Genomic DNA, 23974 nt, shown 5'->3' on the forward strand with positions numbered 1-23974 from the left:
CCCATAGGAAGCCAGAAGCAGATGAATCCCAGGGATAGTGCTAGGGAATTATAGAGTAAGGGGCATCAGCCTTACCTGAGGTAGGGCACTGGGGGTAGCGGGACCTGAAGACCCCTGAGAGCTGATCTTTAAAGATGAAGCGTTTCTCAGGTTGAAACAGACACTGCTACTCGACCCCCAATATCTGTAAATTTTTCCTGATTTGGGACCCAAACCAAAGGACATCTGGAATATAAACTATATTTCCCAGCTTCCTTGCGGCCAGACGAGGCCATGTGACTAAGTATGCTGGTTGATGGGATTATGGTGTCCCTGTGTGACTTCCAGGAAACATCCTTCAATGGAAGGGGCATGCCCTTCATCTCTTCCTCCTTCCTGTTGGTTTGTGGACTGCAGAGGTAATGGCTGGAGCTGGCGCAGCCATCCCAAGTCATGAAGTGCACTCGTGCTGAAGAGGATAGAGCAACAAATTGATAGAAGCCTGGGTCTCTGACAACTTTGTGAAACTACTAGAATGGTCTTGGGGGTGTAATTCCAGTTTTATTTACAGAAAAAATGTACTTCTATTGTGTTCAAGCCAGTGTTATTTTGGAGTTCCTACAACTCTCTGCCAAACCTAATTCCAACAGGTGAAGAAGTAAAGGTAGAGCAATTCCATCCTAAATGCACAGCCCATGAATTAATTACATTGGCTCTGGCTTTGGCTTGTGTGGGTCATTTTTCTGGTGTCGGTCCCCCTCCCCCCAAAGTTTCTCACTAGCCCTTCTGCTTTTTATTTCTCTTAGCCCCTGTGCTGGCTGCACACTGCCAGAGCCCTTTTCACAGAGGAAGGACTTGCTGTCTCAGCTTCTGGGGGTAGTGTCAACAAAGAGCCTTTGGCTCTCAGCTCTTTGGGGGCAAACCTCTCCCCTAAGCTCACACTTCTACTCCATGTAATAGCCATCAGTGACTGATGTGGAGAGAGGGAGGCTGGCCATCTTGGCCCAACTGAAGGCCCCTCTGTGGGGCCATCTCCTAGCTCCAGAGCTCCCCACAGCATCAGCTGAGGCTGGTCCTGGGCACATGGCAGCTCAGCTTCTCTCCCCACCGGCTCCTGCTTCCTTCCCCTTCCTTCTGCATGGGTTGATCTCAACGGCACTCCTTAGTTCTACTGTCCTACACTTTGAACTTCATCTCAGAGTTGGCTTCCTAGACCTTCTAGCCCCAACCTGCAATGATTCTGATTTCTCGGGCTACATCCCAATCCTTCAGCTTCTCCCCTCTCCACCATCTCTGGACAACAAATTAGGGCCAGTGACCCCATCACTTAACACCATGTTCAACCAGCACCTCCAGTAATTAGCACTTACTGTGAGCTTTCCGTGATCCTAATGGAAGCCTCTGAATGGACTCATAAGCTAGAGTGCCCTCTAGCCATCTCCAAAGTAATCCACAAGGAGGCAACATGGATAAACTGAGCCTTGAGTACAAATCACAAAACCTGGGCTCTCCACCCACCTTGGCCTCCAGTGGACTGTGTGACCTCAGAGGGGCCGCTCAGCTTCCCTGTGCTTTGAAGGCTTGAACCTGAAAGCAAAAGCCACAATTTTGACTTCACAGGCCATTTTTGTTGCTAAACCAGAGGTTGGCAAACTCTGGCCTGTGGGCCAATTCTGACCTGTCACCTGTTTTTGTAAATAAAGTTTTATTGGAATGCAACCCTGCCCGTCTGTTTCAACGTTAGCTCTGGCTGCTTTTGTGCTATATAATGGCAGAGTTAAGTAACTGTAACAGAGCTTATCTGGCCTGGAAAGCCTAAAATTTGCTACATGATCCTTTGCAGAAAACGTTTGCTAGTCCCTTGTATAAACAAATTAACGTGTTACTGTATTTCTTGCCTCAAAAGTGAGGACTAGAATCTGTCCATTCATTCAACATTTATTGAGCACCTACTAGGTACAAGGCCTTGTTGTAGACACTGGAGCAGCAGTAGTGAACAAACCGCGGGTAGCCCCTGCTCTCCCAGAGCCCACGTTCCGGTGGAGGAGATAGGCAGTAAACAAACTAATAAATATGTCGTAAGTGTCATGGAGAAACTAGAGCAAGGCATGAGAGAGAAAGAACGGGGTAGGGTGGGCCTGAGATTTTCAGTCTAACGTTAGAAGAGGACTCCTCTGATGGGGGTGGTATTGGAGTAGAGACCTGAAGAAAACAAGACAGCAGGCCATGCAGATATCTGAGGTAAAAGCATTCCAGCAGAGGGAGCAGCCAGTATAAAGGTCCTGAGGCAGGAACATGGCTGGTTTGTTAGAGACACATAAGGAGGCCAGTGTGGCTGGAGAAGGGATGAGGGTGAGGAAAGGAGAAGGCAACACCAGGGCACTCACAAGGGCCCAGATCCTAGAGGGCCTTCCAGGGCATTGGGAAGACTCTGGTTTTTACCCTGAGAGAGATGTGGTGTCACAGGAAAGCTCTGAAGAGAGGAAGGACATGTCGGACTTAGATCTAAGGATCCTTCTCTCTTCTGTGTAGAAAATGGACTGTAGAGGTCACAGGAGGGGGTGATAGCAGAGGGACCAGGTGAGAAATTAGGGAAGCTCAGACCAGGGAGGTGGAGGCAGAGGTGGGGAGAAGCGCTTAGACTTGGGACGTTTTGAGGGCAGAGCCAATAAGCAAACATGCTTGTCCTGAGAACAGGGCTGAAGCTGGAATTACCTACTTTGGTCTTTTCCCTCACATGGGGATCTTGTCCCCTAAAGCCATTTTCTAGATGCCTGGCATGGTAGGAATTTATCAGCCCTGGAAGCCCTCCCTGTCAGAAATTATCTATGTGAGCGTCACTGCTGAGGGAGACAGATCTCTCCTCACCCGGGGGGATTTCAGCAGCTAGTGAAGGTGACAGAATTTCCCCCGTCACCCCCTCCCTGTTTCATCACAGCAAAGTTCCTGTGGGATCCAGAGCTGGTTCGGGGGCAAACAGGCAGACAGAGCAAGCTTTAAATTGAAATCAAACCTGTCCCTCCTCCACCCAGAGCCCTCCTGTGACACCCTGGGTGAGAAGGTGGGGGTCTATGCCCCCCTCCGCCGGAACCTGGGCTGACCTTAGTGACTCACCAGCAGCCCGTAGAACGGAACAGAAGTGACGCCGCCTGCCATCTGAGGGGAGCTCAAAGAAGGCCATGTGGCTTCCACCCGGCTCTTGGAATGCTCACTCTGGGGGGTGCCAGCCACCACGCAAGAAACCCAGCCACCCTGAGACACCATGCTGGAGGGTCCTTGCTTACGTGCCCCCATCAACAGTGTCAGCCAAGCTCGCAGCTGACCGTCCCGTGGGCGTGTCATCTTCGATGTCCAGCCCAGTCAAGCCTTCAGATGAGTCCAGCCCTGGTTGGAGAGACTCCAAGCCAGACTGTTCGGCCAAGCCCCTCCTGATTTCCCAGCCCGGAAAACCACAAGCAAAGTAAAGCTGCAAAGTAAAGCTACAAAGTTGGGGAACAAGTGGTTGTACCACAAGAGTACTCGAAATGCCGGTGGTAGCGGAACCCCACTGTCAAGGACCTGGAGGTACAATAGAATGGGTCACACAACGTCCCCTACATACCTGCAGAGGGACAAATGTCACAAGGGCAGCATCAGGCCACCGTGGGCTTTGCTCCTCCAGGATGAGTCCCCTTGAACACCGAGGGTGATGGGGCCCTTGGTACCATGCACCCAAGGCACAGTAAACGTTGCTAGGGAGTGAATCTTTCTGCAGTCAGCTCCTTTCTGGGGGTGGTGGCATGGGAGGGGTGGGTCCCAAACTCCAGAGAGTCGCCCCCCAGGGGCTGAGCAGTGTCTGATGCAAAACAGAGACTGGGGTGCCACGGAGTCCAACGAGGGAGAGATTTATGCCTCTTACTCTCCATCTGCAAAGCAAAACAAAAATAGCTGAAACGCTGGTTTTCTGCTTTATCGGCTCTGTGAATAAGTATATAAATTTCTATGACATTCCTGGAGGCTTGCTGAAGGGGAAAAAAGCCATCCCCCAGGACGTGGCCAGCAGCCGTGGCAGCATATGGTTTGCTGAGAGCAGAGGCAGAGTGCGTTGTGTGTTGGTGGGCACTGAAAAAGGTGACTTTGCGGGTAATTCCAGACTCCAGACAGAATTTTCACCTTTTTAAAAAATTTTCCTTTTTTTTTTTTCATTAAAAAAAAAAAAAAAAGTCTTGCCTAAGCCAAGGGAGCTGTCATGGCCAATGGCTCCTCAGCAGGGAAGCGGGATTATGTGGGGGCAAGCACAAGGAGGCCAGTCCCATCCCGGGCACCTTGGGGCCCCAGGCTGCCTTGAGAGCTCATGGTCAGCCTCTGGAATGGGAAGAGAATACCCCAGTGACAAGCTCACCTAGAAGAAAGGGGGAGACAGTCCGCAGAACACGTGGAAAGCCCAGAATAACTGAAGAACAAGAACGGGAATGTAGCATTTTCCTTTTCGCTCCAGTGTGGACTCAGGCAGGAAGTTCAAAGAAGACGTCTCCAAGCCCAGGAGGCAGCAGGAGCCAAGACCAACATCAGGTCGACATCAGCCCAACAGGGAGACAAGGCCCACCAGCCTCCCACCTGGAGGCAGCAAGGGCATGGCTTGCACGTAGTTTCATGGGGATGGAGAAGACCAGCAAACTATTCAGCTCCCTCTGGACTTAAATTCCATGATTAGACTGATGCTTCTGGCTCAGGCCAAACAGGGGCTTTGTCCCCCTTTAGGCTGTAATTACACCTTTCCCTTGTGCACACTATTACATTGGTTTCTTATCAGTCATTTACACTTTAGTATAAATGAGTATATTACAAACGACCTTGAAAGTAAATCAATATGAGGAAGAGGGAGAAAGAGAACATGAAGGCACTGAGGTGGGGAGAAAGATTGATGGCAAAGCATAAGCAAAGAGATTCGAAGAAGGAATAGAGAAGAAAAAGATAGCCCATAAACAAGCCTAGATTTCTGTTGAGTTTCATCCAGAACCCCACCCTGCTGTGGCAAGCCAGGCTGCTGAAGGGATAAAGTGGCTGTAAATACTCAGAAAATGAAATAGTGCAAACAGAAGCACTGTGTCTGGTGTGGAGAAATGAGCCGTCCTCTCTCTCTCTTTCCAGGAGCCTATACTAGGGATAGAGCCCTTTCGGTGTGTGCCTCTCTCCCCAGTGACACTCTGAAAGTCTTAAGACAGAGAATTCTGCCTGCCTCCTCTTTGTACCTCTAGGCAGCACAGATTTGTGAATGGGCCACACCTGAGAACTAGGTAGCAAATTGTCTGTCATTTCAGCAAAGATACCTCGTGCCCGGTGCTGGGCTGGGATTGGCATACTTTGAAACACACACAGCCCTGGCCTGGGAGAGAAGTCACAGCAGAAGTCTCAGAAGCTGGGCCAGATCCTTTGGACCGTCCAAGCAACCAGACCAGGATGTCTTATGAGAACCTGGGGATCCTATCTATAGCCAGAGAAACCCTTGTCCTCTGTTGGCTCAGCTGTGGTCAGTGCCAGAAGGCAGGAAGGAATAAGCAGAATTCCAGAAAGCTCTTGGGATGGTGGGACCAAGAATTTGGCAAATGGAGAGCAAATTGTTGTAGGAACTAGATCATTCTGTGATCAGATCGGGGGGTAGGGGGCAGAAGTGTCACTGGTACTGTTAAGACCTCCAACCTTGTTCTTACCATCTCTCCAGCTGCACTGGTGTGGGGGGGCCAGGGGTGGGGCCCAGAACGATCTGCCTATCCCTTAACCCTCAGAATCCAGGCATGTGAGCTTATTCGGGACAAGAATCTCTGCAGATGTAGCTCAGAATCTGGTGAGAAGGTCATCCTGGATGTTCCAAGTGGCCCCTGGATCCAATGACAAGTGTCTTTGTAAGAGACACAGGGAGGAAGGACACACATGGAGAGAAAAGGCCACATGACGTCAGAGGCCGAGATTGGAGGGATGCGGCTACGAGCCAAGGAACACTGGGAGGGGAGCCACAAGAAGCCGAAAGACATGAGGAGGGATCCTTGCCTAGAACCTTCTGAAGGAGCACAGCCCTGCCTGCCACCTCGATTTCAGACCGCTGGCCTCCAGAACTGAGACACCATCTATTTCTGTCTTTGTAAGCCCCCTGGTGTGTGGTAACTTGTTACTTTGGGCCCAGGGAGCTCATACAACTGGTCTCATTGTTCCTCAAACAAGCCCCCCACACACACACACTCTCACCTCCAAGCTTTTGCACCCACTGCTCCCTCCGCCTGGAACGTTCTCCCAGATGCCAGTGTGGCTTGCCCTCTCACCCCCTTCAGGTCTCGCTTTTTAGGAAAGCCCCACTGGGCGGCCCCCATCTAAAAATACTGCCCCACACACCCCCTCCGCGCTACCCATGTCCCTGCTTGGCTTAACTCTTTTCGTAGTGTTTATCACCTTCCAACCTACTAGAAACGGAGCATACCTATTTTGTTGATCACCTGTGGTCTCGCCTTTGCAAGGATCTTTTGCTGACTATTCTGTTCACAGCCCTTTCTGCAGCACTTAGGACAGTGTCTGGCTCGGAGTAGGCGTTCGATAAATGTTTCGCAAATAAATGACTGATCTGAGCGCATTAAGAATATTAAGGGAAATAATGATGCCTATTCCACACGGCTTTATACGGAGCTGCCTGCTTTTATCAACACTGTCTCTTTTGCTCGTCGCAATGGCTCCGGGAGAGGACACCGCGGCTTTATCTCCCAGAGAAGGGATCTCGAAGAGGCCAGAGTCTGAGTCTACCTTCACCGACTCTACAGCCCTGCCTTCCTTCTAGCGCACGCACAAGCAAAGGCGTCTGCTCAGGAGTTGCCAAGAACACGGGACCTCGCATTGTGAGCGGGGCAGAGCTAATTATGAATCACGTAATACATGTTTAATGCTCAATATTGGGAGGTTGGCATCTGTGTGTGTGTGTATGCGTGCATGCTTGTGTGTGTGTGTGTGTGTGTGTGTAATTAAGATTGAGGAGGCTTGTTCCCAACGACTATGATCGTTGCCAAAGTCATTATCTCTACGCTATAAGGATGTGACGTTCAGATTCATTCATTCAACAAACGCTCATTCAGCAAACACTGGAGCACACTGACCTGCTCTCACCCGCTTGGCCCAGCCACGAGGTCACCTGTAGCTCGGTGGATGGTACCAAACATTCCATGGGCTTCCACTCTCAGACATCTGTCTCTCCACCTTCAGGCCACACCACAGGCAGCGGGAGGCAACACCCCAGGGAAAAGCCTCAGCCTTGAGCGGGATGGGGAGCTGGAGTTGGTCCCTAATGACCCCAGCTTCTTTGCCCCTCTGTCGAGGACCACTCTGGCCTGTGTGTCACAGTCCTCCAAAAGGCCCCCACGTGCTTCCAGGGCTTTCCTCCCTTCTCTGTCTTGCTTCTGGACCCCCTCACTGTGCTCCCCGGGATGTCCTCCCAGATGCATGACTCATACCCACATCTTTGTCTCAGGGTCTGCTCTGATACCAGGCGAACTAGGACGCTCTTGCCATGTGCTGCAGAGCCCGTTAGCAGCTGGAGAGTCAGAGCTGAGTGAGCCATGGCGAGGTGCCCAGAGTCACAGAATGACGGTCCCCACAACGGAGGAATCTGGAAAGTCGGCTCCCTCTGAAATGTGGCACTCCCTCTGGCAGTGTATATCAGCTCTGTGAACTCTGGGGACATGCCAGAGGGGTGACATATCACTAAGTCGTTTTCCGAAAACACCTTCCAGGGCCGTTGACAAGCCAAGCAAGAAAGTCAAGCTCATCCAGCTGTTGTGGTTCGTCACACCTCATTTTTGATCCTGGAAAGGATGTGATGGTTCCTAGAGCCCCTGGGTCTCTCCCGAGCCTGCTGCTGGGCACGGTGTTTCAGCGAGGTGGATCTGGGTTCCCCAGTGTGGCCAACTTCTCACCTGGTCACCAAGGTGTGGCCCATGGGACCAGGATCTGTGGCCTCTGAAGCCACCTGAAAGCACGGGACACGGGCCCCAAAGATCCAGGCATGAGACGTGTCCTCAAAGTATTTTTGAGCTACAGTAGCCTGGTGATGTGGCAAATGACCCCCCAGGGGCCTCCCTCAGAGATGAGGCTCAGTAGCAAGAGGCAGTTCTAGAACGCTGGGTTTTGTTTTGTTTTGTTTTGGCTTTGGCTTTGTTTTTAAGATATTAGAACTTTTTTGGAGATTTTATTTATTTATTTGAAAGAGAGAGAGACAGAGAGAGTGAAAGAGAGAGAACACAAGCAGGGGGAGGGGTAGGCAGAGGGAGAAGTAGACCCCGCTGAGCAGGGAGCCCGACGTGGGGCTCGATCCCTAGACTCGGGGATTATGACCTGAACTGAAGACAGACGCTTAACCGACTGAGCCACCCAGGCACCCCAAGTTTTGGGGCTTTTTTAAGATTGATTGATTGAGGGACACCTGGGTGGCTCAGTTGGTTAAGCGGCTGCCTTTGGCTCAGGTCATGATCTTAGCGTCCTGGGATCAAGTCCCACATCGGGCTCCTTGCTTGGTGCAAAGCCTGCTTCTCCCTCTGCCTCTACCTGCCTCTCTGCCTGTGCTCGCTTTCGCTCTCTCTCTCTCTCTCTCTGACAAAATAAAATAAAAATTTTTTAAAAAAAGATAGATAGATTGATTTTTTTTTTAAGATAGAGAAAGAGAAAGCATAAGCAGGAGGGGCAGAGGGAGAAGGAGAGAGAATCTCGGGCAGACTCCCCACGGAGCTCAGAGCACAACTTGGGATTTGATCTCACAACCCTGAGATCATGACCTGAGCTGAAACCAAGACTTGGACACTTAACCAAATGGGCCACCCAGGCGCCCCTAGAATGCTGGGTTTTAATACTAGGTCTTATTAGCTTCAAATTATACCATTACTGATATTAAATCAAATAGAGAAAGAAAAGATGGTGAAGAAATCATCTGTTTCCCCCTGGAAGTTTCTAGAAAAAGGTAAGCCAAGAAGCAAACTGTGGTGGGCTCCTTCTGCCTGAATCCCCGGAAAGATTCCCTCTACTAGGTGCCAGGTAGCTCTGGGCTGGCTGGACAGAAAGCCACACCTTGCTGAGGCTGGAGGCTGTGCCAGAGGCCTGGCGAACCCCAAGTCCTCCTCCCAAGCTTGGCTGAGCCTCTTGGAGACAGCAGGGCCCCTCTGCCTGGCACGCAGGCCTCCTGACATTATCAACATAGAATGTCGGGAGCTCTCTGGGCCCCTGGGTTTTGAGTGGGACAACTTTAGTGCCAACCTCGGGGTCAGCGGCCGCAAGAGTTTGTTCTGGGCTTTTCCGCTTAGCCTGCCCAGGGCTAAATGCAATTACCACCAGGAGAGCCCTGATCCTCGCTCCCCTCCTTCCCCCAGGAGGAAAGGAATTTCTGCCCCTCCTGCAGTCACTCCTCCAAAGAAGCTCTGGGGACTCCAGGGAAATGTGACCTCTGTGCCCTCTTGCCAGAAATGGTCCCCAGGAAGAGGCCACAATGGCCTAAAGTCTCGTCTGGCTTGTTCCCGGCAGCCTGGCAGACGCCTCCCTGCTCCACTTGGACCATTGACTGTTTTCTTACAGAATCCCAAGCTTCTCTCCTTTTGTTTAATTCATCAGGAGCCGGTCGCTGGTGGAACACTCGAGAAGATCAAAGGAAGAGGAAAGGGGCTCCCCGGAAGGCGCATCAGGCCTCTTTGGGAGGGCAACATCTTCTAATCCAGGAAAGAAAAATCCTACGTTTTAGGCAGTGCTTAAAGATGGATATTCTGCATCTCCCAGGATTAGTAGGAGGAAAGTGAGAAATTATTTATTCTAAAAAATGCCACCCAGGGCAGAAAGGGGTAAGGCACACTCCGAAACTCAGTGCAAGGTCAGAGGGCCCCACGGCAGATTGGAGATTCGGGTCTCCTCTAGGGGGCCACTCCACTACCCCATTTCCAACCCCTTGCCAGGATTTTTAGGGAGTTGGGGCGGGGGGGATGAAAATGAAATAACTTGTTCATTCCTTCATTTGACATATACTGAGCTAGAGCTACCGAGTGCCAGGCCCCGGGGAATACAGAAGCAGCCTCTGCCCTTCCGGGGTTTACCATCAAATAGGGCAGCCGTGCATTCAACAAAGTCTGCTAGGTAAGTGTCTGAGCTATGCTGGGAACATAGGAGGCCTCAGGAGCCCTAACAAGGAAACATGACCAGGTCTGGGAGAGCATAGGAGTTCACTGGGTGCAGTGGGCATCAAGAATATTCCAGGCACACCTTGGGACTTCTGATGTCGTGGATGGAGGCAATGATCATCCAAACAAAAGGAAAGACTTCATAAAAGGAAGAGAGCCAGCCGGACACCATGGCCCTCCCCATCAAGTTCAATGTACCACCGATGACCCTTTCTACCCCCACCCCAGCGCCCCTGGACTTGATCAAGCCTCTAGCTCTAATACCCCATGGACAGGGCATACAAGGGCTGGTGGGATGCCGCATGACATGACAAGGATGGAATCAGGAAAAATCAGACTGAGAATCTCTATGAGACAAACAGCCTGGTCTTCCTCAACAAATCAGTTGCAGGAGGAAAGGACCTCTCTGTGACCCTTCTTTGGATCCCGATTCAAACAAACAATTTTAAAAAATTATGACATTTATGAAGAAATTGGAAACCACATCACTTTCTGGATATTTGTTACTAACAAGAAATTGTGAAAAATCTGTTGATGCGCTAATGGGATTTCAATCACCTTTTTAAAACGTCCCCGTCTTTTAGAGAGAGATACCATCATCTTCACAGGTAAAATGATGTAATACTGCAATTTGTTTCAAATTAATAGGGTAGGCGGAAAAGGGCCTGGAGAAGTCCATGGCCCTCACAGATTGGTCACCGGTTGGTCATTATTACAGCAAGCTGGTGGGTGCATGGACATTCATTCTATGATTCTTTTCTATTCTTGTGTGTGTGTTTGACATTTCCATGACCAGAACTTGCTTGAGAGGCACCCCAGGGCAAATTTGACGGCATATGCAAAGGACCCCAAGCAGGAAAGAACCTGGATATTTCAGGTCCCAAGGAGGGATGGGGGGTGCGGTCATACAAGGGTGGGAGGGCTGGAAGAGGAGCGAGCTACATAGTGTAGGGCCTTAGGCCCCCAACTTGCTCCCTTGGGCCTTCCAGAGAGCTCCTTTGACCCTCTGGGTGAATACGTTGCCAAGAAGCTGACTGCTCTTTGCAGACCGGAGGATGGTGGAAGGAGGCAATGGACACACAGTGTAAGTACCTCTTGAATAATTAACAAAGGAGTCCCTCTGTGTTGGAGGTGGTCCAGTCACTTTGGGTGATTTCTAAGTTAAGAGGCACGTCATAAAGCTGCATCAACCCAATGTAGTCCAGTCTTGGGAAAGGAAAGCAAAGATGCGGAAACGCATTGCTTCCTGTGGCAGCTGTAAAAATTGCCACGAACTGGATGTCTTAAACAGCAGAAATTTAAAGAAAAAAAAAACTGCAGAAATGTATTCTCTCCTGGCTCTGGAGGTTAGAAATGTGAAATCCGGGTGTCAGCAGGGCCAGGCTCGCTCGCTCTCTCTGTCTCTCTGAAGGCTCTGGGAAGACTTCTTCCTTGCATCTCCCCAGCTTCCGAGGCGACCAGTACTCCCTGGGGTCCCTTGGCGCGTAGACCCACTACTCCCATATCTGCCTGCGCCTTCACGGCGCTCTCTTCTGAACGTCTCCAAATCTCTTTCTCTTTCTAAAGACACCCATCATTTGATTTAAGGGCCACCCCAATCCTGTATGACCTCATCTTACCTGGATCACATCCCTGAAGATTCTACCTGTAAATAAAGTCACATTTATAACCGGAAGTTAGGACTTCAACACAACTTTTGAAGGACACAATGCAACCTGCAACACACTGTCAGCCAAGTGGACCCTGGAGCTGGACGTAAAGGGGTTCATTTGGATCTGCTGCCTCTGACCCCTCAGGGGTTTCCCCCTCTCCTGAAGTCATGGGGTCCCGGGGCCCTGGAGCCCTAGAATGTTCCGCTAGACCAGCTCTGTAGAATGTCTGATCCGTTCTCAGCTCCTGGGGGACGCCAAGCTCCATTACAAACCTCATGAAAGCTGGCTATGGCTTCTCTCCCCAGGGGAAAAAAAAATGCTTCCTTGGAGCTGCTTGTAAATGTTTGGCTAGTACTTTGGGAGGGCCAAGGAACTATAAAGCCACAAGATCCGTGGAGCATGGGTAGGAGTTGGCGGGTTTCGTCTTTTAGATGACAAATAGGCTGCTAGACAAATAGAACAGATACCTAGGTCTCATAGCCGGCCTGGGGGAGAGCTGGAAGCTACCTTCCGGAGAGTTCGATGCCAGCCCAGAAGTACAACATAGGCACCAGGAGAGAGCCAAAGGGGTGGGAACGAGTCTCAGTGAGGAAGCTACCAAGAGACTGGGACTTCTCTTCATCCTGGGGGTGGGGGGAAGCTGAATCATGTCATCAAATACACTGAATGAAACCTTGCCAAGCACGGAGCCCTGCAGCCTGCTGACGGCCAAGTGGAAAGTCAGGTTTGCTGGGCACAACAGACAGCAGCTGGCCCTCCTAAATGTCTAGGTCATTGTTTTCTCCAGAAAGAGTTTCATATAACCCAGGTTTGCCCCTGCCTCACTGGCCAGCCCGGGAATATTAAGCCACCAAGCCCTCCCTTAGAACATTCGAGCATCCCAGAGTGTGTGCCCGTGAGCCCACGGCACTAGTGCTACACTGTTCCTTTCAGGCTCCACAGTGACTTTCATCCCACCTTATTGCTGGGGCCCACAATCAAGGGCAAGACCTCATACTGGCCTCGGGAGTGGCAGTTGCATCTGGTCCGAGGGACACTCCCAGATGCGACCAGCACACAGGACATGGGCATGAGTTAGCATCAAAATATAGTTTAATTTTTCTTTCTCTCTATTGTGAGTAGAGTCATGTCTCCTGCACTCTCTGAAATCTATATGAAAGTCCTAACCCCAGGTTCCTGTGAATGTGACATTATTGGGAAGTAGGGTCTTAGCCCATGTAATCAAGTGAAGATGAAGTAACACTAGATTATGGGGGAGTCCAGTGACTGGTGTCCCTATAAGAAAAGAGAAATTTAGACGCAGAATCACACAGAAGCCATGTAAGGACAGAGGCAGAGAGTGGAGTGATCTGTCTACCAGCCAAGGACAGCAAAGATTGCCACTAGAAGCTGGAAGAAAGGCCTAGAACAGATTCTCCCTCAGTCTCCAAGAGGAACCAACCCTGCCGATACCTTGATTTCAGACTCCTAGCCTCTAAAACTGAGAGATGGTACATTTCTGTTGCTGCAAGCCACACAATCCATGGTGACTTGTTATAGTGGACCACAGGACCCTTGCATACCCTCATAGCCCCCTCAAAGTGATTCCAGCAGGAGGAGATACCTTGCTGCTCCCAGGACCCAGGACTTTTCTCATTCCTCTTACACACGTTTATTATAGTCACACATGTGCACGTGTGCACACACATACACATGCAGAGGAGTCCCACTCAGGACCTGGAATGGCGTGATCCTCGGATGAGCCAAACAGCTGGCATCCCTTGCTGTCCCACCCATGCTCCTCTCCCAGCCACTGCATGGCTAAGGGTCACCACCAGCCCTAGAGGCTTAGGAAGGGATGGCTTCTTTTTCCTTCCTGGTTAAGAGGCTTCCTCCTGTATGAGAGGGTGGGGAGGGAGGCGGAGAAAGACATAGAACCCATTCTGACGGAATGGTGCCATTACGAGATGGCGTCCTGGACCTACCTGTGCTCAAAGCCGCTTGCTCTTCCATAGGAACCTGGACAGGCCCTCAGAGGCTCCAGCTGCATCTTTGGTGATGGGGCAAGGTGCCTGTCTCTGGGCAGGCACACCTGCTGCCCTCAGGCGGACCCATTCCACACAGACATTTGCTAGTGTTCCCTTCCCCTCAGGCAGAAACCCTTGCCTTAATTTATGTTCCCCCAGAAGGATACGGGGACCAGAATTCTGTGCCAAGTGATTTATTCTGGAGGGGATCCTGGGGAACACCAGCAGGGGCGGGAAGGGAGCGCATCCTGGTAGCGGTGCCCTGAGCAGGTCACTGCTGGGGGCAACCGGGTTCATCCTGCGGGGTGAGGGTTGCGTGCAGAGCACACACATCAGAGTGTCCCCCGCAAAACAGGAAATGGGTTCCCCACCAACTCCCACCCGGTATTGGTTGAGAACTATTCCCAAGGTGCCGTGGCTCCCTAGCACTTTGGGACTGCCCAGCCAGGACCCAAGCACACTCCTAAGTTAAGAGAGTATCCTCGGGCAGAAAGATCTAGGCATCTAAGGGCTAAGTGGCTGTGGAGAAACGGAGGCCCTGGGCTGCAGCCCTCTTAACTGAATCCCTTTTGGAGATAACCCCAGAGGAGGTCAGCATTCCTACCCTGGTTGAGCACCCGGTGTTTGAGATGAGCCATCCAAAATGCAGGAGCAGTTCCCTCGCTCTCTCTCTCTCTCTTTCTCAGTCTGCCCCCTCCATTCACCCCCTCTCCCTCAGGCAAACAGCCCTGGCCTCTGAGAGAAGAAAGCCATGCGTCAGATTCCAGTCCACGGAGCCAGATCACAACTGGGGTCAAGGATCACGGGCTCTCCAAATGGAGCGCATGCGTCCTTCTTGCTCGGCTCTCAGCGCCCTCCCTGCCACACACACCTGAACCTTCTTTCTTGTGGGAGGCTGTGCTCCCAGCAAGGGAACAGCTCTCTGCAAAGAAATCTGCTCACAGGAAACCCAGTGTCCCCTCTCTTCCCCCTTTCATAGCCTTCTCTGGGTTTAAAGTCCTTTAACCGGTTCTTTGATATTGCCTTTGAAAATCTGCATTTTGGTCTCCTGTTGGAATTTCCTAGCTATTGTCTTTGGCGCCCCAGGCAAAATGTGCAGTTTAATGGCCTTGCCCAGGGGCTCAGCCACGGGAGGTGGTGACTGGCCAGCATCCCCACTCCTGCCTCTGGAACTGGGCTCTGCAACAGGGAGGGTGCCTGCCCTCCTCCGCACCTCAGACCCAGGTCCGACCAGGCAACCCACTGGTGCCCCACTTGGCAGCATCAAACCTTTCAGGAGAACAGCTTCCCTCCCGTCCATCTGCAGCCGGTCTCTCTGTAAGCCTCAGTCCAAGTTCAAAGGGCCAACATCAAAGACTACAATGGATTGAATGGTGCCCTCCCCAAAAGACAGGCCCCCTCAGAACCTGTGAATGTGACCTTATTTGGAAAAAGGGCTTTTGCGGAATGTATCAAATTAAGGATCTCAAGGTGAGATCATCCTGGATTACAGCGGGCCCTCCATCCAAAGACAAGCATCCTTAGAAGAGAAGGGGAGAGGACACGGAGAAGAGGTGACACGAAGGCGGAGGCAGAGATGGGAGGGATGCGTCTACAAGCCGAGGAAAGTGGAGGATCACCAGCAGCCTCCAGAAGCTAGGAAGGAGGGAGGCATGGAACACCTTCTCCCCTGAAATCTCCAGAGGGAACCCGCCCTGGATTTCAGACGTTCAGCCTCCAGAACTGTGAGAGGGTCCTCTGAAACCACCAGCTCCTGTGACTTTGTTACAGCAGCCTGGGAAACTAACGGAAGACCAACAGGGGCTGTTTGCCCCAGCCCCTAGCCCTTTCCAGTTGTGGCTGAGACAAAGCTAGGTGTTCACCAAACCCTTCTTTAGTTACCGGTTGGGTAGATAGGAATACCACATTTCCCAGAAGCCTTTGCAGATGGGGTCAATGACGGAGTTCCGAGCAGTAAAATGTGGACAGACTGAGACCTGGTCTTTAAAACTTCCCACGCAGTCCTCTGCGTTCTCTGCTGTCCCTCCTCTTGCCCACTGGCTGGACGGGATCCAATGGAGGACTTCGAGGTTCTAGAAGATAAAAGAACCAGAAGATGGGTTCCTGAATCACCTCATGGAAACTGCCTGTGAAACACACTGATATTTAAGGGTTACTTGTTAGATCAGGCAGACTTCCCTGTGTAGTACACACTTCTGTTATCTTACTTTTACCTGGAAAGAACTATTTGAGGAAGAGCAGTGTGGACACTATTGAGTTTCCACTTTTTATTTCATGCCTACATTCGTAATTATTAACGTCCCTATCTTGGCTTTTTCACTAGACTATAAACTCCTTGGGGGAAAGTTACATGCCTGAGGAACTGTCGTGTCCTCTGCAGGCGTAACACCGTTCCATGCATGTCAGACATGCCCCATCAGCAGTTGCTGGGTGAACCCGATAATCCTCGCTGACATTTATTGAGCAAATACTATGAATTCTGTATTTCTAAAAAGCATTTAACCCACACAGTAACACCATGGAGGAGTTGCTGTTATTAGGGACAATGTAAGAAATTAAGGATCTGGAAGGTTAACCAGGAAAGGATAGATGGGGGATAGAAACCAAGGCTGTCTGGCTCCTCACGCCCACTGCCTCTGCCTGAACACAGCCCACTTCCCTCTCCAATTTACAGGGTCCCTAAACTAAAAGTCATCCCAACCCAAATCTCTACTGCCCATTTTCCCCGAAGAAGGCTTTGTGCTCACCCAAGCCACTGAACGCCAGGCCTCAGGGCTTTCCCTCCACGGTGGCTGAGCTTGGCACGCGGGCCTCCCACCACTGTTCCCCCCCAGCCACGCAACAGCTGCAACAGGCAGCCTTCCCGGCATGCCTCATCTGGCCAGGCCGCTCCAGCTGCCTCCTGCGTCCCACAGCCAGCCACCCCAGGCCACCTCGAGACTGCAGAGGAAGGCCCACCGAGGTGCACGGGTGTGGTCGCTGGGTCCCGGTCCAACACCACCCACAGCCCTCCCAAGACCTGCTCTGCATTCTGCTACGGTGATAACAGAAACCCATCAAGAGAAAGAGCGAACATGAGACTATGTGTGTGTGCGCGCGAGTGCCCATGCATGTGTGCACGTGTGTGTGTGTGTGTGTGTGTGTGTGTGTGTGTGTGTATGAAGAGATTTGCTTGGAAACACCAAACCCTCACCAAAGATGTTCCCAGCCCTCATTTGTACACACAGTCTTCAAACATCAAAGTGTTTGTTAAGTGTAAATATTTTTATTCGCTCCCCTCCTTCTCCTCCCTCCCCTCTTCCATCCCGGCTTCTAGCTCAGCAGATGCCAGGAGACCCCCTCTGAGTCAGAGCCAGCAGGGATGGTTTGGGAAAAGGGCACTTCCCGGTCCCAGCGGGCAGCCGGCAGCTGCCTGACAGCCACCCGGGACTCGGCTCCCAGCCACTGGCTCCTCTCTTGGCGCCTGTTTCCATAGGAACGGGCAGGCCCAGGATTGGCGGCCTGGGGAGCGTTACCCACGCTGGCTGCTTTGCAAGTGGTCCCTCCATGGACCTCCCCTAGCCTGCCCAGCCTGGGCCCGGGCCTGCCCTGGAAAAGGACCAGGAGCCTGGAGAAGTGTCCAAGTACAGGGGAGCTGGGGGGACCCCCCCGGAACACCCCGAAATTCCAAGGCACGGAGAGTCTGAGACAACACCTTGCTTGGAGCCTGCCTTACCCCACAATCCCTGCCCTCCTCCACTGGGTACTCAACAGAGCGCCCGGTTCAGCTTTCCCACAGGGCCCGCCAGCCAGGCAGAGGACACAGGGCTAATTCAGATAGCTCAGACGAGGCACCAGGCCACACATGGCAGCCACTCCTTCCCCTCCAGAAAAAGAAAAACCCTTATGAAGCACCTCTCTGCTCCACAGTGTCTTGCGCCCTGCAGGTCAAACTGCGCTCTGCCTCTTAGTTTCCCTGCCAGCCCTGTGCTGTACATCTCTCATGATTAAACAGAAAGCCGATGGAGGGCCTTTCTGAGTCCCCAAAGCTAGGACCACAATGGCATTTGCGTCTTCTCTACCAAATTAAGAAAGAGGAAAATGTTCTCTGATGGCCAGGACGGTCCTGGCTGTCGCCTTTGAACCCCAGTCTTGCGTCCTAGATCTTTTGCCATCATCAGGCTGGCCCGCAGCCTCCTTAGGCCTCCCCACGATGGGTCCTCCTAGGGTGGGAAGACCCCCCCCCCCCCCCCCCCCCCCCCCCCTGCAAAGCTCTAAGAGCGCTCAGGGAGAAGCTGGGGTTTGGCTGATGGGCTCAAGGAGTCTAAAGGCCCCTACTCAGAGCTAGAGGTTGAAATGCCAACCCAACCCAGCGGCAGGAACTAACCAGCTCTTAAAGCAAGAGGACACTCAGGACTATTGATCAGAATGCACAGTCTACATCTATAATTAGACCCAGAAAGCTGCTTGCGCATCAGAAAGAGCGAGAAAGACATGACCGTGGCTCCGCTAAAGCCAGATATGCATCAGGATTGCACAAAACAAACAAAAACGCCACGGCTGAAAATGCCGCGCGTTGTTCCTCCCTCCCTCTACAAGGTTCCCCATGAGTCACACGCTTCAGCCCTGCAAGAGCAGCCAGATGTGATGTAGCCCCTGTACACAAGGCAGCAACAGCTGACTCTGGGGGTGGGGGGGCATGGCAGCCAGCCCTCCCATCGCCGCTGTGGCCGTGACCTCCCAGATCAGGGCAGCCGAGCACCTGGTGTCCTTGAAGCCCTGGGGAAGCAAAGTTGCCTTGGAGAAGTTTCATTTGCTTTTTGCATTATTAAAAGTGGCAGGAAAAGGCTCGGTTTCTGGGCATTTTGTGGCGTGCGTTTGTTCTTTCGGATAATGAATCTGATTTGGGAACTGCAGCTAAAATTTGGGGGGGGGGGAGTCCATTAGAAAGAAATACTGTTTGTTGGGGCTGTGGAATGCTGGTGGCAAATTGCCCTTCCTAAGTGCTGTTTTTTTGAAAACTCATTCCTGCGGTAGGAAAATAAAGCAGATTTCAAACACTTAAGAGATCATTTTCAGAATGGTCTAGATGCACGCTGGTATGCCGGCGCATTTGCCTTTCATTGTTTTTTAATCACTATTTTGTCAAGTTTAATTGCCGCCATGCTAACAACCCAAACGGGAGCGAAACAAAATAGGGGATATCTATCATTGGTGAGAGCATTTTGATGGAATCTATATGCATTTGCATCTTCGCCACCAAATTAAGAAGGAGGAAAATAGAAAAGGTTTTCTCTGTTGCCGGTGGAAGGATCTTTTTCATTGGCCTGGGTGGGGAAGTCCCCAGAGCAGCGGGCAAACCGGGCAGCTTCCCACACATTGGCTCAGCCTCCTCTGAACTTGCTCCAGCTGGGCTTTTCTTGCCTGGATTTTCCTTCTAGGGATATTGTGAATTCTCACAAGTTCTTGCTGCCCGATGGGAGCCTTGAAGGCAGAGAGAGATTTTGCCTCAAGGATGCACACCAGTCCCAGGTCTGCTTCTCTTTCTCCTCCGGGGCTTGTGGCAGACACACGGAGGCATTACTGAGAACCTTCACGAAGGGACTCTGCCCGGCTTCCCTGGAATGTGGTAAGCTGCCTCCAGCTGTTAGCCTCGGCAGGCTCGGCCACATCTTTGGAGCTGAGGTCACATCCGTCTCGGAGTGGCCCCCACCAACAGCTGAGCAAGGTGGTGGCCCTCCGGACTGGCCCTTTGGCCCCAACACCACGGGCACCCATTGCTGAGTATCCCACTGGGCAGGCGGAGACGGATCAGAGCTGTGTGGCCTCCTGCCGCCGCCCCTGCCCCATCCCGCCTCCCCCTTGCTTTCATAGGCACTTCTCCTGGGTTATTATTTTAAGCCCGGTTCCATACAGTCCTGCCTGCGAGTGGCGGAAGGATTAAGTCAGCTCTCAAAAATCACTAACTCCGTCTGGGCAGCTCCTCCCCGGACCACTCAACCTGAGACCACCCTTTTGGCCACAAGATGACTTTTTCAAGCTCGGCAGACCACCCTGGGTGCCTGTTTGATGATTATTTAATGCAAATATACCACGCGCCTTGCTGAGGACCAGGAACATCAGGGACCAACTCTATTGAACGATTGGGGGTGAACTCCGGGTAAGGTGGGGAGCTCTTTCAAAAGGGGGTTCCCATATGGTCAGTGCAGACCTAGCATCTGGCAACTCGAAGAAGCACCTCAAGGAACCCACGGTCCCCAGGCACAGCTATTGTGGAATTAGGGGCTGTGTCCCTACAGGCCTGGGGCTTGTTACCCCGCCCTCGGCTCCCCAAGTAGACTGTGTCAGCTCCTTGAAGGCCAGGACACGCCTGTCTTGCTCACCACTCTGTCGACAGACTCTAAAACTGAGCATGGCACATGCTTACTGATCAGTGAGCGCTTGATGAATGAATGACTGATCGTGCCTCTTTCACGGCATTTCATTACAATTCCCCCAGGGCTCCCCCACTGCCCTGAGGACGGGGTCCAAAGCCATTCATGTGATAGAGGAGAATATTCAAGGTCTGGCTTCCCGGAACCCTCCTTCCAGCGGAAACTCAGAGAATTAACCAAGCCGCCGCCCTCACTCGGCCTCGCTCAGCAGCGACCGCCTCCCCTACTACTTTTTGGACAGCCCCTTGCCTACTAATGCTGAGAAGACTGCCCCACGCCTTTTCCCTCTTCCTCTGCTCCGGCATCCAACTCCCAGACGACAGGACCCCCAAGGGCCATGCCGGTGTGGGACATTTGAATTCCAGGGCTCCAGGCCAAAAATAGTGAACCCAGTGGTCTCCTAGGCCAGCTCCCAGGAAGGGGTTAGCTGAGGAAGGTCATTAGCATGAGTTCTCATGCCACGCTGAAGGGACATCTCACGCTCTAATACACAACGGGCTATATTCCAGACACGGTTCCAAACACCTCGTATGTGGTAACTACTTGGGGGCCCTATGCCCCCTCCAACGAGGTGGCTGTTATTCATACCTTCACTTTCCAGGTGAGGGTGCTGACGCACGAAGGGGTTCTGGAACTTGCTCGAAGTCACTACGGATGGCCGAGCTGGGATTGGCACCCAGGCAGGCCGACTCCCAATGTTATGCTACAACCGGGTACCTTGTCTCCCTGCCTGCGTGGCTTGTGGCTGTCCTCAGGCCTGGTTGTTGGAAGGGGTTCTGAGCCAGCTGGGGCGGTTGGGATGAAAGCACCACTAGACCTGGGGTACCCAAGTGGCCCCTTCTGACCTCACCAACGGGAGGAATGAATAGCTTCCCCACAGCCCACCCCTCCTCTCTTATCTCCTTCCCATCCCCCTCACACCTTCCCCCACCCACATGTCCCAATGGTCTGCCCTGCCTGACCCTCTCCCAACCACCCCCAGCCCGTGTCACTGCATTTGGGAACCCTCTGCCAACTCTGGGATCCCAGCTGGGCAGCGGCCCTGGCAGGGCTGGGTGTGGGCCAAGTTAGGGGGTGGGGGGCTCCCATGAGGGGTCTGCCCTTGTCCTGTGAATAAACTCCTCCCCAAGGGAGCGCAATGTTATGCAGCAGATGAAAATCACCGCGATGGGGGAAGAGAGGGATGCTGTCGAAGAGGATAAAAAAACCTGTGTTCTACTTTTGGAAGAAGGGGCCCCCCATTTTCTTTTTGCAGGGTGCCTGGCAAATTACATAGCTGGCTCTGCTCCCCCAATTCGGAAGGCCCTGAGACAGTGGAGCCCAGGGAGGCAGGCAGGGAGTTAAGCTGTTAGCATGTGAATTATGCTCCCCAGAGCGGCAGGCGAGCTCAGATATCTGGACCAGATGTGGGTGGGGCATCCACAGGGGCTACGGCTGGGGGCCTCCCCCTTCTCGAAGCATCTGCCTTAAACACCTTTACGCTGCCTTCCCGTGGCCTGATGGGTGTTGGTTTCCACCAATGTGATTCTGCGTCCCACCGCCCATCTGAGCAGGACTTGGGATTCTCTGTGAGGCCTGAGAGTCAGAGAAGAACAGAGAGGGAAAATGCCATATAGGCCTGAGTTCATCTCCCATGACTTGGTTCTTATTAACCTCAGCCTTCAGGCTCACCCCCTCTCCACTGCACAAAGCCATCGCTTATGCCTCTGTTTGATGGCGCTTCAGAAGCAGGTCACTTCATGGGCCACTGGCCAGTCTGTGACTTGGTCATCCTTGGGCAACTGTCCATTCACCCCCTCAGTCCAGTCGGTACATGCAAGGGTGACAGTATTCCGTGGCACTGGCCTGGAGACATGTCACAAGAGATCTTCTGGGACCTGGGATGCCGGATTCTCTCGGGAGAATGCCGTGGATGGGGCAGGGATTCTGAGCCTTGGTCTTGCTAGTGGTTATCAACAGCTGATGTCAAAAGGATCAGAAAATGAAACATACTCTTCAAATATTGAGACATTTTGATGACTTGGAAGGTGTTAGGAGGTAGGGCAGTAAAGTAAAGCAATTCTACAGGTACTCAGGTTTCTAACCAACCCACTGATTTAAGAAAGGATTTGCTCAGACTCTCCAGGATTAACTAAGACTTTAGCTGGCTAAACAACTCAAGAACACTAGCGGTCCTAACCCAGATCTATTGCAAAGAAATTTCAGACCTGCCCAATGTGGGCTCGTCCAGGTTCAATCATTCTGCTTTACTGGGTATAATCATCAGCTATGCCTACAATAATGCTGCGTAACAAGTCATCCCCAAACTCAGTAGTTTACCAAACAAACCTTTATTTATCCTGCTGCTGGGTCTACTGGTCATGTGGGGAAGTTCTGCTTCAGGCTCCTGAGTGGGTTTGGGGCCACAGGGGGCGGCGCTCAATATGCTCTCACTCTCCTCGGACCTGTGGCTAGTAGGGACAGACCTGTAGACAGCAGAAGTACAAAGGTTTGAGAAGAAACACAAGACTGGCCCCCTGTCACTCCTGCCTACATACCATTGAACAAAGTAGGCCGCTGGCTAAGCCCTGCATGGGCTTACCGAGATGCAGGGAAGTACATGGCTCCCTGATCTTATCAGGGGTAGCAAAAAGTCACATGCCAGCCTCCTGCTTTGAAGAGTGATTGCCTCAACTCTTCTGACCCTTAGGATGGTAACTCACACAGTGAGTATCATATCGAGTGCCTACTTCTCATTAATTTCTTCCATCTTCACTATTTTGTTACTAAATGTAGAATTAAATAAGTGTTGAAGTGTCCTATGTATGTTTTGCTCTTGGAACACAGCGTTAAGGGTATGCTGCTTATTACTTACGAAGCAGATGAATTAGAGGGCCACACTGGAGCATAATTAATGATAAGAAAATTCCTCATTAGGTTGTGTTATGATAACTAATGACAACTACTGAGATTATTTTATCCATTTTAATAGGATTTTTGTATTGTTTTAGCCTAAGGTGGCTTTAGTTTAGGGGCTCAGGAATGCCCCCGATTTTTTTTCTCCTTTCATAACTATGACTTAGGCTGATGAGAAGTCACCCTATGAGGTTTTCCAGGAATAGAATTCTTATATTAGGCAGAGGAAGGCAGTACAGGTGGCTGGGGGTTGAGGGGGAGGAGTAGGGGAGGAAGTCTTCTGGTAAAGGGGCAGAAGCACAGATGCTCATCACTCCTGACATACAGACAGTCCAGTGAAAGTAAAACGAAACAGTGTTCTAAGAGGAACCTGCCCGCTCCCTGACCCGACCCTGGGCTGGATGGAAGGCATTTTGCTCCTTCTCTATCAGGAGCCCTGCCCCCCTCTTGTAAGTGTCCTACCTGCCGGGCCCCCAGTTCACATGGATTAGAAAATAGCGTCCCCACCAGCTCTCCACTTGACCAGTCTTTCTTGAGTCTGAGTGGGTGCTGGGACCTGGGGTGAGCAAACATCAGGAGTTTGGAGTCCTTAGTTACTGGGACCGTTTGGACGGACTTCATGTCGGGCAGCCACTGAGAGGCACCATGGCTTTGGAGTCAATTACAGGGGAGTTCAATTCCCGGCTCCGCCACTTACTAGCTGGGACACACGGCAGGTTGTTGAACTCTTTGGGCCTCAGTTTCGTCATCCGTAGAGTGGGAATAGGATCACTATACCTGTGTGCGCGCGCGCACACACGCAGAGTTGTTGATAATAGCCAATACGATGCACTTTAGAAAAAGGTTGGCCCTGCTCTTAG

At 51.9% G+C, this 23974-nt stretch overlaps 1 long non-coding RNA gene across 1 annotated transcript; it reads right to left on the minus strand.

Annotated features, from left to right (window-relative positions):
• Positions 1–1483: 1483 nt before the first annotated feature.
• On the minus strand, positions 1484–22969 carry LOC111150331. The gene is made up of 4 exons (XR_002640799.1): positions 22548–22969; positions 15688–15878; positions 3581–3884; positions 1484–1566 (listed from the first exon to the last, which is right to left on the minus strand). It is a non-coding gene; the product is annotated as an uncharacterized LOC111150331 (long non-coding RNA).
• Between the last annotated feature and the right edge of the window lie 1005 nt (positions 22970–23974).

This window comes from Enhydra lutris, unplaced genomic scaffold, assembly GCF_002288905.1.
Source record: "Enhydra lutris kenyoni isolate GAN:26980312 unplaced genomic scaffold, ASM228890v2 scaffoldscaffold23, whole genome shotgun sequence".
In the NCBI taxonomy this organism is placed as follows: domain Eukaryota; kingdom Metazoa; phylum Chordata; class Mammalia; order Carnivora; family Mustelidae; genus Enhydra; species Enhydra lutris.